The sequence below is a fragment of the Pistacia vera genome, unplaced genomic scaffold (assembly GCF_008641045.1).
Source record: "Pistacia vera cultivar Batoury unplaced genomic scaffold, PisVer_v2 Contig276, whole genome shotgun sequence".
NCBI lineage: Eukaryota > Viridiplantae > Streptophyta > Magnoliopsida > Sapindales > Anacardiaceae > Pistacia > Pistacia vera.
Genome location: NW_022196086.1, coordinates 45,461 through 56,861, shown reverse-complemented (window position 1 = coordinate 56,861; position 11,401 = coordinate 45,461). Strand labels below are relative to the sequence as shown.

The 11,401-nt window shown below is 34.1% G+C and overlaps 1 protein-coding gene and 1 pseudogene across 1 annotated transcript in view; one reads left to right on the top strand and one right to left on the bottom strand.

Annotated features, from left to right (window-relative positions):
* Positions 1–1,662: 1,662 nt before the first annotated feature.
* LOC116133835 lies at positions 1,663–3,905 on the bottom strand (annotated as a pseudogene).
* Positions 3,906–10,838: 6,933 nt separating this feature from the next.
* LOC116133834 (TMV resistance protein N-like) overlaps positions 10,839–11,401 on the top strand; it is a 32,133-nt gene continuing 31,570 nt past the window's right edge. Inside the window, exon 1 of the mRNA XM_031419519.1 lies at positions 10,839–10,953. The gene's annotated coding sequence lies outside the window, so the exon portion shown is untranslated. The remainder of the gene's footprint in view (positions 10,954–11,401) is intronic.

Below are 11,401 nucleotides of genomic sequence, written 5' to 3'. Positions count from 1 at the left end.
TTCGAGACTTGTGAGTCTTCCGAGCACTATAGATGGCTGAAATCTCTTCAATACTTGTCTATCTCTCACTGTCTCGAGACTTGTGAGTCTTCCGAGCACTATAGATGGCTTGAAATCTCTTCAATACTTGTCTATCTCTCACTGTTCGAGACTTGTGAGTCTTCCGAGCACTATAGATGGCTTGAAATCTCTTCATACTTGTCTATCTCTCACTGTTCGAGACTTGTGACTCTTCCGAGCACTATAGATGGCTTGAAATCTCTTCAGACTTGTCTATCTCTCACTGTTCGAGACTTGTGACTCTTCCGAGCCCTATAGATGGCTTGAAATCTCTTCAAGACTTGTCTATCGCTCAGTTTGAGACTTGTGAGTCTTCCGAGCACTATAGATGGCTTGAAATCTCTTCAAGTCTTGTCTATCTCTCATTGTTCGAGACTTGTGAGTCTTCCGAGTACTATAGATGGCTTGAAATCTCTTCAAGTCTTGTCTATCTCTCATTGTTCGAGACTTGTGAGTCTTCCGGTACTATAGATGGCTTGAAATCTCTTCAACACTTGTCTATCTCTCATTGTTCGAGACTTGTGAGTCTTTCGAGTGCTATAGATGGCTCTCTTAGAGCTTAGGTGGAACTATTGCAGGAGGCTTCAAATTCTGCTGGGTGTATTATGGCTCCTCTTGCTTTTATCCTTCCAACGTTTTCAATGGACTATGAAGTTGACTGGCGCCTGCCAGAGTTAGATCACCTTTGGCTACTCCATTTCGCTGATGAGGAAATCAAAGGATTTAATAGTCACGAGTTCTCAACTGGGTCACAGTGGGTGTACAAAGTAAAAAATGGAGGTGAAAAGGGTTGGAGTCCATCCTGTGTATGAGAATGAAGATTTTGTTGAGTTTCGTTGATCAAGATTTTGTGGTGCCAAGGCTTTGCTGTCAATGCTGCATTGTGTTTATGTTGTTTATTTGAGAGTTATGATTGTGTTAATTTTATATGTTGTAACTTGTTATCAGATAATTAACTTTTTCTTTTTTATTTATTTATTATTATTATTATTATTATTTGAGGATGGATGATGGAGAAATAAATTGAGATAACATTCATCTTTGGCCTTCCTTTTATTACTTGATGTGGCATTTATGAAATGTTATCTACTACTTCTTGGATCTCTGTTACTTGCTGAGATCATTTAACTACAATTTTGTTTCCTAAGGTTAACCTTTCAATTTTAAATTTGTGAAACTCTAATACATGCTGTTATTCTGGAATGAGTAATTGTGTTTTAATAATGAAAGCCTTGCATAATCTTGCAGCTTACATGCCGCATAGAAGCCTGCTTTATGGGGACCTGACAGATGAAGAGAAGAAAAAAGCTCAAGAAAAAGCTTACTCTCTTGATGAGAGCATCGACCAACTAAGCTTCCCAATTACTTGCCTTCAATTGTGGAAAACACCCACTTCGGATAACACTCTCACATCTTGGGAGAAGATTGCTGAATACAATCTCAGCCCCAATTAACTTTTCTTCAACTCCTTAATTGAAATAACTTGCAGCAAGATCCACCATACTGGTGATCTTCTTCAAGTTGTTGCATACAGTCTATAAATAGAACTCTCCATGCTGTCTGATTCCTGTAATAAATGCAGCTTATAATGTACTTATCTGGTTATCTAATGCACGCATGTATCATTAAAATAACACAAGCAATAGCAACCTCAAGGACTGCAAGCATCTGGTTTTTGATAGCAACTGAAGTTGCGTTGATATTAACATCAAATATCTCATCCCTTTTATCTTCATGTTCCCAATTGTGTAATACCAACTTGGCTAACTCAGTACCCTCGCTAATTGGAGGTTTTCTGGTCTGCAACTCCAGAAGAATAACTCTGAAGCCGTAAACGTTCCCAGCTGCTATTACTCCCATCGTGTAGGCATACTCTGCAATTATATCAAATACAGACCTCAGAAAGCTAAAACAGAAAATTAGGAATCTATCTGATTGCAGATTTATCAATGATAAAAGGATCATGAGTAATGAGATCCAAGGGTAAGTATCCTAAAGTACCTAAACTGGTGATGCTAATATGCCTAAAAGAATATGTTATCACCTATTTTACCTTTTTCAGATTCAAGACGGGTTTACAAATTGCTAAATCGTACGTTATGTGCTAAATTATGCATCAAATGTATATGCGTAACAAATGTATATGATGGCCAATGTGACTAAGAATTTTCGTAAATGTAAAAGCCATACCTGGTTTGAGCAATTCTTTAGCTATGAAAGCAAGAGAGAGAGTTTACCTGGAGGAATATAACCGACAAAGCCAGCAAGCGTGGAAAGACTGCCAGTCCTCTTTGAGGGGTCAATCACTTTGCAGAGTTCAAAATCTCCAAGTTGTGGTTCTTTCAGAGACTTAAGGATAATGTTTTTGCTTGAAAGATCAAGGAGGAGAATTGGACCAGAGGTGCATCGTAACTGATTGCAGCTCAGATTCAAAGCAATCTGCAATTTGACTGGCAACGATGGAATTCGACCACTTGGCTGATAGAGTCGGGTATGGAACCACTGAGATAGTTGTGTTGTAAGTTCAAGTTTGTAAGCTTTTGCATGTTGGAAAAAGAAAGAAGGTATTGAACCAGTCAGCAAATTCCAGATAATGTTTAATTGAGACGAAGTCTTTAGCTAGGAAAACTGAACAGGGATGTCTCCACTCAGGTTGTTGAGTTGGAGCTTCATAATTTGAAGGCTGTTGAGATTACCCAATTGTGCCGGCAATGAACCATTCAGTTTATTATGAGCCAAGTTCAACAGCGTCAAAGTTTGGCAATCACCCAATTCTGGAGGTATCATTCCAGTGAAGCTATTGTTGTCCAGCTCCAAGTAAGTCAATTTTTCCAGAGTTGCAAAATTCGCCGAAGGGATCACACCATTGAGTGAATTGCTTCCTAATCTCAACCTGACCAAACTTGGAGACATTTTATCAGGTATTGAACCCTCTAGCAAATTATAAGACAAATCCACAGTCTGCAAATTTGTAAATGACAAAAAATCTTGTGGAACACACCCTGTCAACTTATTATAACTAAGGTCTAAATTCTTCACATATCTTGTGAGTCCACTAGGAATTGAACCAGTAAAATTGTTCTGATTGGCTGCAAAGCGCGACAGGGTTGATACACTCGAGAGATTTGCTGGAATTCCACCGTTTAACATATTCGCAGAGAGAATTAGAACTTCCAACTTGGCAAGTTCTACAATTCTATGAGGAATAGACCCTGAAAGCTGATAACATGGACTAATGTCAATCAAGGTCAAATTCCCATAATCTGCAATTTCTTCAGGTATTTTGCCACTGAAATGATTCACAGAAAGCACAAGTTGCGCTAAAGCCTTAGATTTCCCAAGATTGCTAGGTATAGCCCACTCAAACAAATTTCGACTAACATTCAAACTTTTGAGATTAACTAATTCGTCAAACAGTAAACTAATGTTTCCACTCAGTCTATTATAACACAAACCCAAGAATTCTAATCCAACAAAACCATCAAAACTAATCAAAGAACCATTCAAGAAATTACTACTAAAATTCAACAACTTGAGCCCACCAATCCTTCCACAATCTGTGATGAATTCATGGGGAATGGAGCTCAACTGGTTTTCAGAAACATCAAGCGATTACAAAGAACTAATATTACAAGAAAAAGACAAAAACTCAGAGTCAGAGGACCAAACCCAGATAAAAAAGCCGAGTCATCAAGGACCACCACTACAGGTAACTCCCCTCCACAAACCAGGGTGCGGCTGCTTCTTAACATCCCATCCTAAGGTTTAATTGTTGAGAACTGAGAAAGTTTTATCATGGTGGTGGTTTGGTTTGAAGACTGTTGAGAGAACGCCATAGGGTATAATAAAAAACATGAAAGGAGCCCAAGGTGGTGGTGCCATAAAATCGGTTGTTCATTTCGGGTTTTGGAAGTTTGTTTAGTTTAGTTCAAGTGGTGGAGACGGAAGAGGCATATTTAATTGGTTCATTACAGCAAGGAAGTTTATGACTTACGAGAAAATGTTTGGAAAATATAGTTTGTAGTATCCAAGTCTTTCCATTCAACCGCATTCCCGTCGACCATATTTATACTAGTTTTTCTAGACTTTAGAGTCTAGACCCACTAGACTTTTGATTAAAAAAAAAATTCTCATACTCCCAGAGCCACACATTTACCAGACGCATCATATTTTCAAGTAAGAGATGATGGCTTCTTTTTTAGAAGTGGTTGTTTGTTTTATTATTTTAGATGAGATTTTTTATATTTTTAGAGTTGGGTGAGAATAACGAGGTTTAAAAATTAACAAAAACACTCTTCTAGATTTGCTAATTTACTAAACACCCTAATATATAAAAAAATTATAAAATGACAAAAACACCCTCACCTACAGTTGCTAGATTCCAGCTACCATTGTTGGAATGTAACGTTACGGCGCATGACCGACTAGATTTGGCCATTAGTGTACCTATATGGCCTTTTTCGGCCAAATCCACCATGAATCTGACAGAAAAATGTTAGATCTACGGCCAGCTATGACCAAAGATCTGGCCGTCAATGGCCAGATCTTTGGCCATGGATCTGGTTAAAAAATGATAGATCAGTACACTACTGGCTAGATCCAGCCAGTAGTGTGCCATTATACTAGATTCTGGTCACCTTCTGATGGTGATGGTCGGAATCTGACAAATGTGGGTGGATGGGGGTGTTTTTGTTAATTTTTAAACTTTTTTCTGAGGGTGTTTAGTTAAATTAATAAACTTAAGGGATTTGAAAATAGTTCAAGAAAATATAATAGTATTTTGAGGATAATGAAACAAACAATTATTTGGAAGATAGGATTGAAAATAGGACTTGGAATAACAAAACAAACGGACCCTAAATATTTTGCTCTCTTTTGCATCATGCTACAATATGATCAAGCAACGATTACAACATAGTTAAGCGTAAACAAAAAAATCGTTTACAACAGCATAACATTATTGCAAGAATCTAACTGACCTGTAACAAAAAAAATAGCTCCACAATATCAACAAATTGATTGCATTGCAAACCTCTAAATTAAGCATACTTTTTTCCCTTTAAAAACAAAATCACTATGTTATGCTTTTATGTCATTGTAATATCCCATATTTTTCTAATCTAAAATGTTATGCATAAACAATTATGTTGTCCTCGGGATGTCAATTTTCCAAGGCAGGTATATCAAATTTTTACTCTCTCTTTATAGTCTACTTACTGTAGGGTTGGTTGAATAATTTGATATATTAGGCAATTAAAAGACGGTAGGATAATTCATTCTTGTCTCATGCTATTGATGGAAACTGCAAAACTCAATCACTTGAGTAGAAAGATGCTAAAATGGAAGTCTATTAACAACTACGTACTCTGCAAATTTAACAATATCCATATCTTTAAATGACATACAACAATTTCATGACGGTTTTCACGGGCGGTGACTTATGCGATGATGGTGATTCACGACAAGTTGAACGACAACCATGAAGGGCAGCCTAATGAGTCACGATGCTCGACGAGAGTGCGATGAGATAGGAGGCACTACTGGCAGTGGTGAAAATGTGCTTATGGATTTAGGGGGTGTTTGGTTGGGGGGTATTGGAGATTACTGGGGTTGAGTCATTTTATATTACTTGATTACCATGTTTGGTTATCAAGTAATATAAGATATCGGTAATCTTCAAATACCAATAGTTGTTACTATTGGTAATATTGGAGGTAATCTGAGGATGTTCAGGCCAACTTGTGTGCACTTTGACTATTTCTCTGAGGTCTTGAAGTTAACAGTCAAGTAAATTTTCAGTGGTTATCTCTTATTAGCAGTCGTAGAAATTCGAACTCAAAACCTCTTGATTAATACATTCAAGAGTCTCAAGCAAACTGTCAAACTACGTAGAAATAATTTTCAAAGGTTTTTCAATCAACATTGAAGCTGGGAAATCACCAACATTGGTTGAACAAAACGAGTCTGGTAAATAGAAGATTATGAGTTTAATTGATCAATTTTATGATCCCTAAAAAGGTATAGCAAAAATCGACAGTCAAGATGGTAGATCATATCACCATAAGTCATCAAGAAGACATATTACATTTATTGTTTGCTTGTACTATTAGAAATAACGTTACGTATGGTGTACCCGACAAAAACGATGAATTGGAGATTACTGAGATGGTTAAGGCAACCAATGCTAATGATATCATCTCTGGATGGTGTGGGGAAAGGGGGTGCAATTATCTAGAAGCCAAAAACAATGTATTACAATAGCTCAAGCCATAATTGTTGGGAGAACTAGAGTAATAGTAGTACATAGACGAAAAAAAAGAAAAGAATTGTAATCTGATTGCCGATAAAGAAAACGTAATGGAGAAAGGAAACCATCAATTGTTGTTGGCCAAATATTTAAAGTCTGAAAAGTTAAGAATAGTAACACAAAATGGAATTTATAATTTACAATTGTAAAATCCCAAATTTGATGTTTAAATTTCAAATATTATCTTCTACCTTATAAGTTACATGTTTTATAAATTATCTTAATATTATCATCAAACTCTTTGTAAAAGATTTATAGAATTAAGTAATTACGAAGTTGTTTTAAAGAATCGCTTGGATCACCTTTAGCCGTCGTTAACACAGAAAATTTCAAATGTTTATAATCATTCAATTTTCAAAATATTATATATTAAAAAAAATCTAGAAACTTTTATTAAAAAAAAGTCTATTAAACTCGTTAGGAGGACCCCATTTTGACTAGAAAATGCGTTTATTTTATGCAAATAACTTATAAATTTTATAGTCATCCATACTCAAACACTGTCCTTGAATTTATAAATTACTGGAATAAATATAAATTAAAAGATTTAAGAAATCAAAAAGTTAATAAAGAAGGGTTCAAATTGAGCATCCAAATGCTTTAAAGTGTATTACTACACAACAATAATAATCTTTACTTGTTTAATTTACAGTTGATTCGCAGGAGTATTAACATATAAAATTTCATTGATAAAAGTCTTATGTAGAGTATTGCGAAACTACATGGAAGGCTCGTGAATTTTTTCTCTTTGTAGAGTATGCATGTGAAGGGAGAAAAAGAGGAGAAATTTCTTGACCCTTCATCACTTTATAATTAATTAGACAGAAAAAAAAAAAACCTCTGCTTTNAAAAAAAAAAAAAAAAGATTTGTTGTTGGCTAAATATTTGAAGTCTGAAAAGTTAAGACTAGTAACACAAAATGGAATTTATAATTTACACTTGTAAAATCCCAAATTTGATGTTTAAATTTCAAATATTATGTTCTAGCTTATAAGTTATATGTTTTATAAATTATCTTAATATTATCATCAAACTCTTTGTAAAAGATTTATAGAATTAAGTAATTACGAAGTTGTTTTAAAGAATCGCTTGGATCACCTTTAGCCGTCGTTAACACAGAAAATTTCAAATGTTTATAATCATTCAATTTTCAAAATATTATATATTAAAAAAAATCTAGAAACTTTTATTAAAAAAAAGTCTATTAAACTCGTTAGGAGGACCCCATTTTGACTAGAAAATGCGTTTATTTTATGCAAATAACTTATAAATTTTATAGTCATCCATACTCAAACACTGTCCTTGAATTTATAAATTACTGGAATAAATATAAATTAAAAGATTTAAGAAATCAAAAAGTTAATAAAGAAGGGTTCAAATTGAGCATCCAAATGCTTTAAAGTGTATTACTACACAACAATAATAATCTTTACTTGTTTAATTTACAGTTGATTCGCAGGAGTATTAACATATAAAATTTCATTGATAAAAGTCTTATGTAGAGTATTGCGAAACTACATGGAAGGCTCGTGAATTTTTTCTCTTTGTAGAGTATGCATGTGAAGGGAGAAAAAGAGGAGAAATTTCTTGACCCTTCATCACTTTATAATTAATTAGACAGAAAAAAAAAAAACCTCTGCTTTTACATCAAGAAACTTTAATTATTAATTCTAAGGTTGATTTTGTTAATTTGTGCTAAATTTGTCAAACTAATGTATAGGCCTAAATGGATAACTTAATAGTATGTTTGTTTACAAATTTTTAACGTTGGATTATAAGTATTAAGTTGTTTGTTTAACAAATAATAAACATCTAAAAGTTAGTATTAAAATAATGTCCTCATGCATATTAAATACTACGTCTTTAATTTGCATTATAAATTGTTCGTTTGACATATATATATATATATAACAATATTTTTTAATAAACTTAATTAGTCACAACTCACAAGAAAATAATAATAATAATAAATGTATATTGATATTTTAATAAGCAATGAATGAAATTTGAGAAATTAATGAAGATATTTTGAATAACTCATTTAATGAAAACTAATTAGACCTTTGGCATTAAGATAAATCTAAAATTTTTAGTTTTTTCCATTAAGAAGAATATGACTAATCCTCGATCTTAAATGGTAAAATCAAACAACCAATAAATAAGGGTTTTTGACATATATAATCAACTCAGTAATCACATTTTCTCAAAGTAAACAAGTTATATTTAAACGACAAATTTAGTCGTAAAATTTAGCAACTTACCAATTATACACTTGATGTGTTAGAGTCTTATACCGACTAGGCACGCTCAAACCTACTAGTTTATAAGAGAGGGTAATCCTCCCATTTAACAAGACCTTACTAGATGAGGAATCAAGCTCACTTCAAATTCTATCATCGTATCGGAGCTAGGTTCGGTTGAACTGAGTGCTTGACTAGCAGCTAAAGAGTTAGAGCCAACAACTACCTCCATCAACAGGCATGATCCAACATATGAGCTTGACCGTGAGAGAGATTGTTAGAGTCCCACACCGAGAAGACATGCTCAAACCAACTGGTTTATAAGAGGGGGTAATCCTCCCATTCAACAAGGCCATAACAAATGATATATGCTTAATAAATAATACTAGAATACGCTAGGCTTTATGATTTAAATCGAGTCTAGCATTTAACTATATGGTTTAACAGTGTAATTAAAGTATGTTGGACTATGCTAAATGGTGCTAGACTTGATAATTTAGCATATTCTAACTATTTTTGTTCTTGTTATTTTAACTAAGGGCAATTAAGTTAAATCATGTAATTTTATAGTTAAATCTTTTTTTTATACAAAACCTTGACATTTTGGAAATTAAGATTATTAAAGATGGTTATAGAGGGGAATATTTCCAATAAATATGTGAATACAAAATTTTCATTTTTTCTAATTCTTCGAACGTGAAAAAAAATGGACCTAAGTCAAAAAAGGAAAAAAAAAAAAATAAGAGATGGGTGGAGTAGCAACTTTAATAAAAGTAATTGCGAAATTAATGAAGACATCCTAATTTGTCACAAGAAAAAGATAATAATAATAATTATAAATGTATATTGATATCTTAACTCTTAAGTAAGTAATGAGTGTAATTTGAGAAATTAATGAAGAAATTTGGGAGGGCTCATTTAATGAAAACTAATTAGACTTTTCACATTAAGATAAAACTAAAATTTTTAGCTTTTTTCCAATGTTTTAAAAACCAACCAAGGGCTAAACCTAGCAAAAGTGGTCGAGTCCCAGGTTGACCGATTTAACTGTCGAGTAAACCAGTGACGTCAACATAAAAAAAATGAAAATTTTTTGTTTTCGGTGCATGTTAGCATTGTTGTTATTTTAGGCGCATGTTAGCACACGTTGACGTCAGCATTTTTTCCCCTTTTTTTCGGCTATTTCGTCACCCAAAATCACATTTGTCACCACCATTGGAACCCATGCCCTCTCCTCTTCAAAACCATACCCCTTTATCCCCTATCATCACTCGCCGATTGTCAGCCACGACAACCATGTCGATCGACTGTCCTTTGCTGGATTCTAACCATTTTGAGTAACAGCAACTCCAAATACCACCACCCTTAGATTCATCGTCTACTCCCCTACAAAACCCCCAAAGTTCTTAAGCTATTCCACCCACCAATTGCCGACAATCAAAATCTAGGGTTTCTCTCTTTCTTGGCCAAATTCTAGCGATTCTGGTGACTAAACTTAATCAGACAACACCTCCTGACTCACCGTAATCCATCCTTCAAAACCCCCTAACTCCAATTCTTGTTTGACAGTCGAAAGTCGCCTTGATTTGAATTTGGGTTCACTCGATTTTCCTGTAAAACTGATTAGACCGGTGGATTGCTACAGTGACCCCGGTCAACTGCGGGTCATATCAGGTAAATTCACACCCCCGACTTCAAGGCCCACAGTGGATCTGGCTGGAAAAGGTCAGATCTGGTCGTAGATCTGGCTTTTTCTGGCCAGATCCACGACGCCCTATCCATCAGATCTAACCGGTTAGTGTCGTAACGTAATTTTTTGGCTAGATTAAGGCGGTGGTGGCCAGAATTTGGCACTACGGGTGGTGGGGGTATTATTGTCATTTTATAAAATTTTTATATATTGAGGGTTTAGTTAAATTAACAAACCTATGGGGTTTTTTTTATAAATTTTTAAATTTTACCTTGTAATACTCCCCTATTCAACTACCTAATATTATTTTCAAAATCTTATCCAAAATAATAAAACAAAGTGACCCTCAAATTTTCATAGATAAAAATATATATTATCAAAGTCCAAGTCAAGAAGATAAAAGCAAGACATTAATTATTAACTTAGAAAAGAAGGGACTGAACCAGACGTTAATAAAACCTATTGCAAAACTACGTGGAAAGTTCTGGATCATATATTTTCTGCAGAAAATGTGGAAGCTAGAGAGTACAAGTAAGAGAAGAACTCCGTTGAGGTCATCACTTTGTAACACAGAAAGCTCCTCTTCCTTCCCATTGAAAACACAACTAATTGCTTTCTTTGAAGCTCTTATATCAAACTTTACTCATCAACATTGTGTAAGTTTCTTCTCTACTTTCTATTTTTAATTTGAACATAATTAATTTATTAGAAGCAAACAGTTATATATTGTTTTAAACAAGCTGAGTATATATGCTTTTAATTTCGATCCGTAATCTCTTGCCGCAAAATATATTCATTGATCTATGCTTAGTTTCATCTGTCTAGTGATTAGACCAGTCGTTGCAGTTGTGCTTTCTTTTAGGTTTTAATTAATATTCGTTTTCTTATAAATGTAATGCTTGTGTGTGAACTACTTGTTTCGCCCTTACTCCGTTTAACGTCAGATAGAATTTGGGGGTATATGCTAGTTTTTAAAATACTAGGACTTAGAAGATCGACATCCCAGGGGGTAAATGTAATCATAGATGAAGTAGAAGCTTTAATAAAAAGGTTAGGATGAAACAGCTTGGAAGGGTCTTTATTTTTATTTTATTTTTTCTCTTT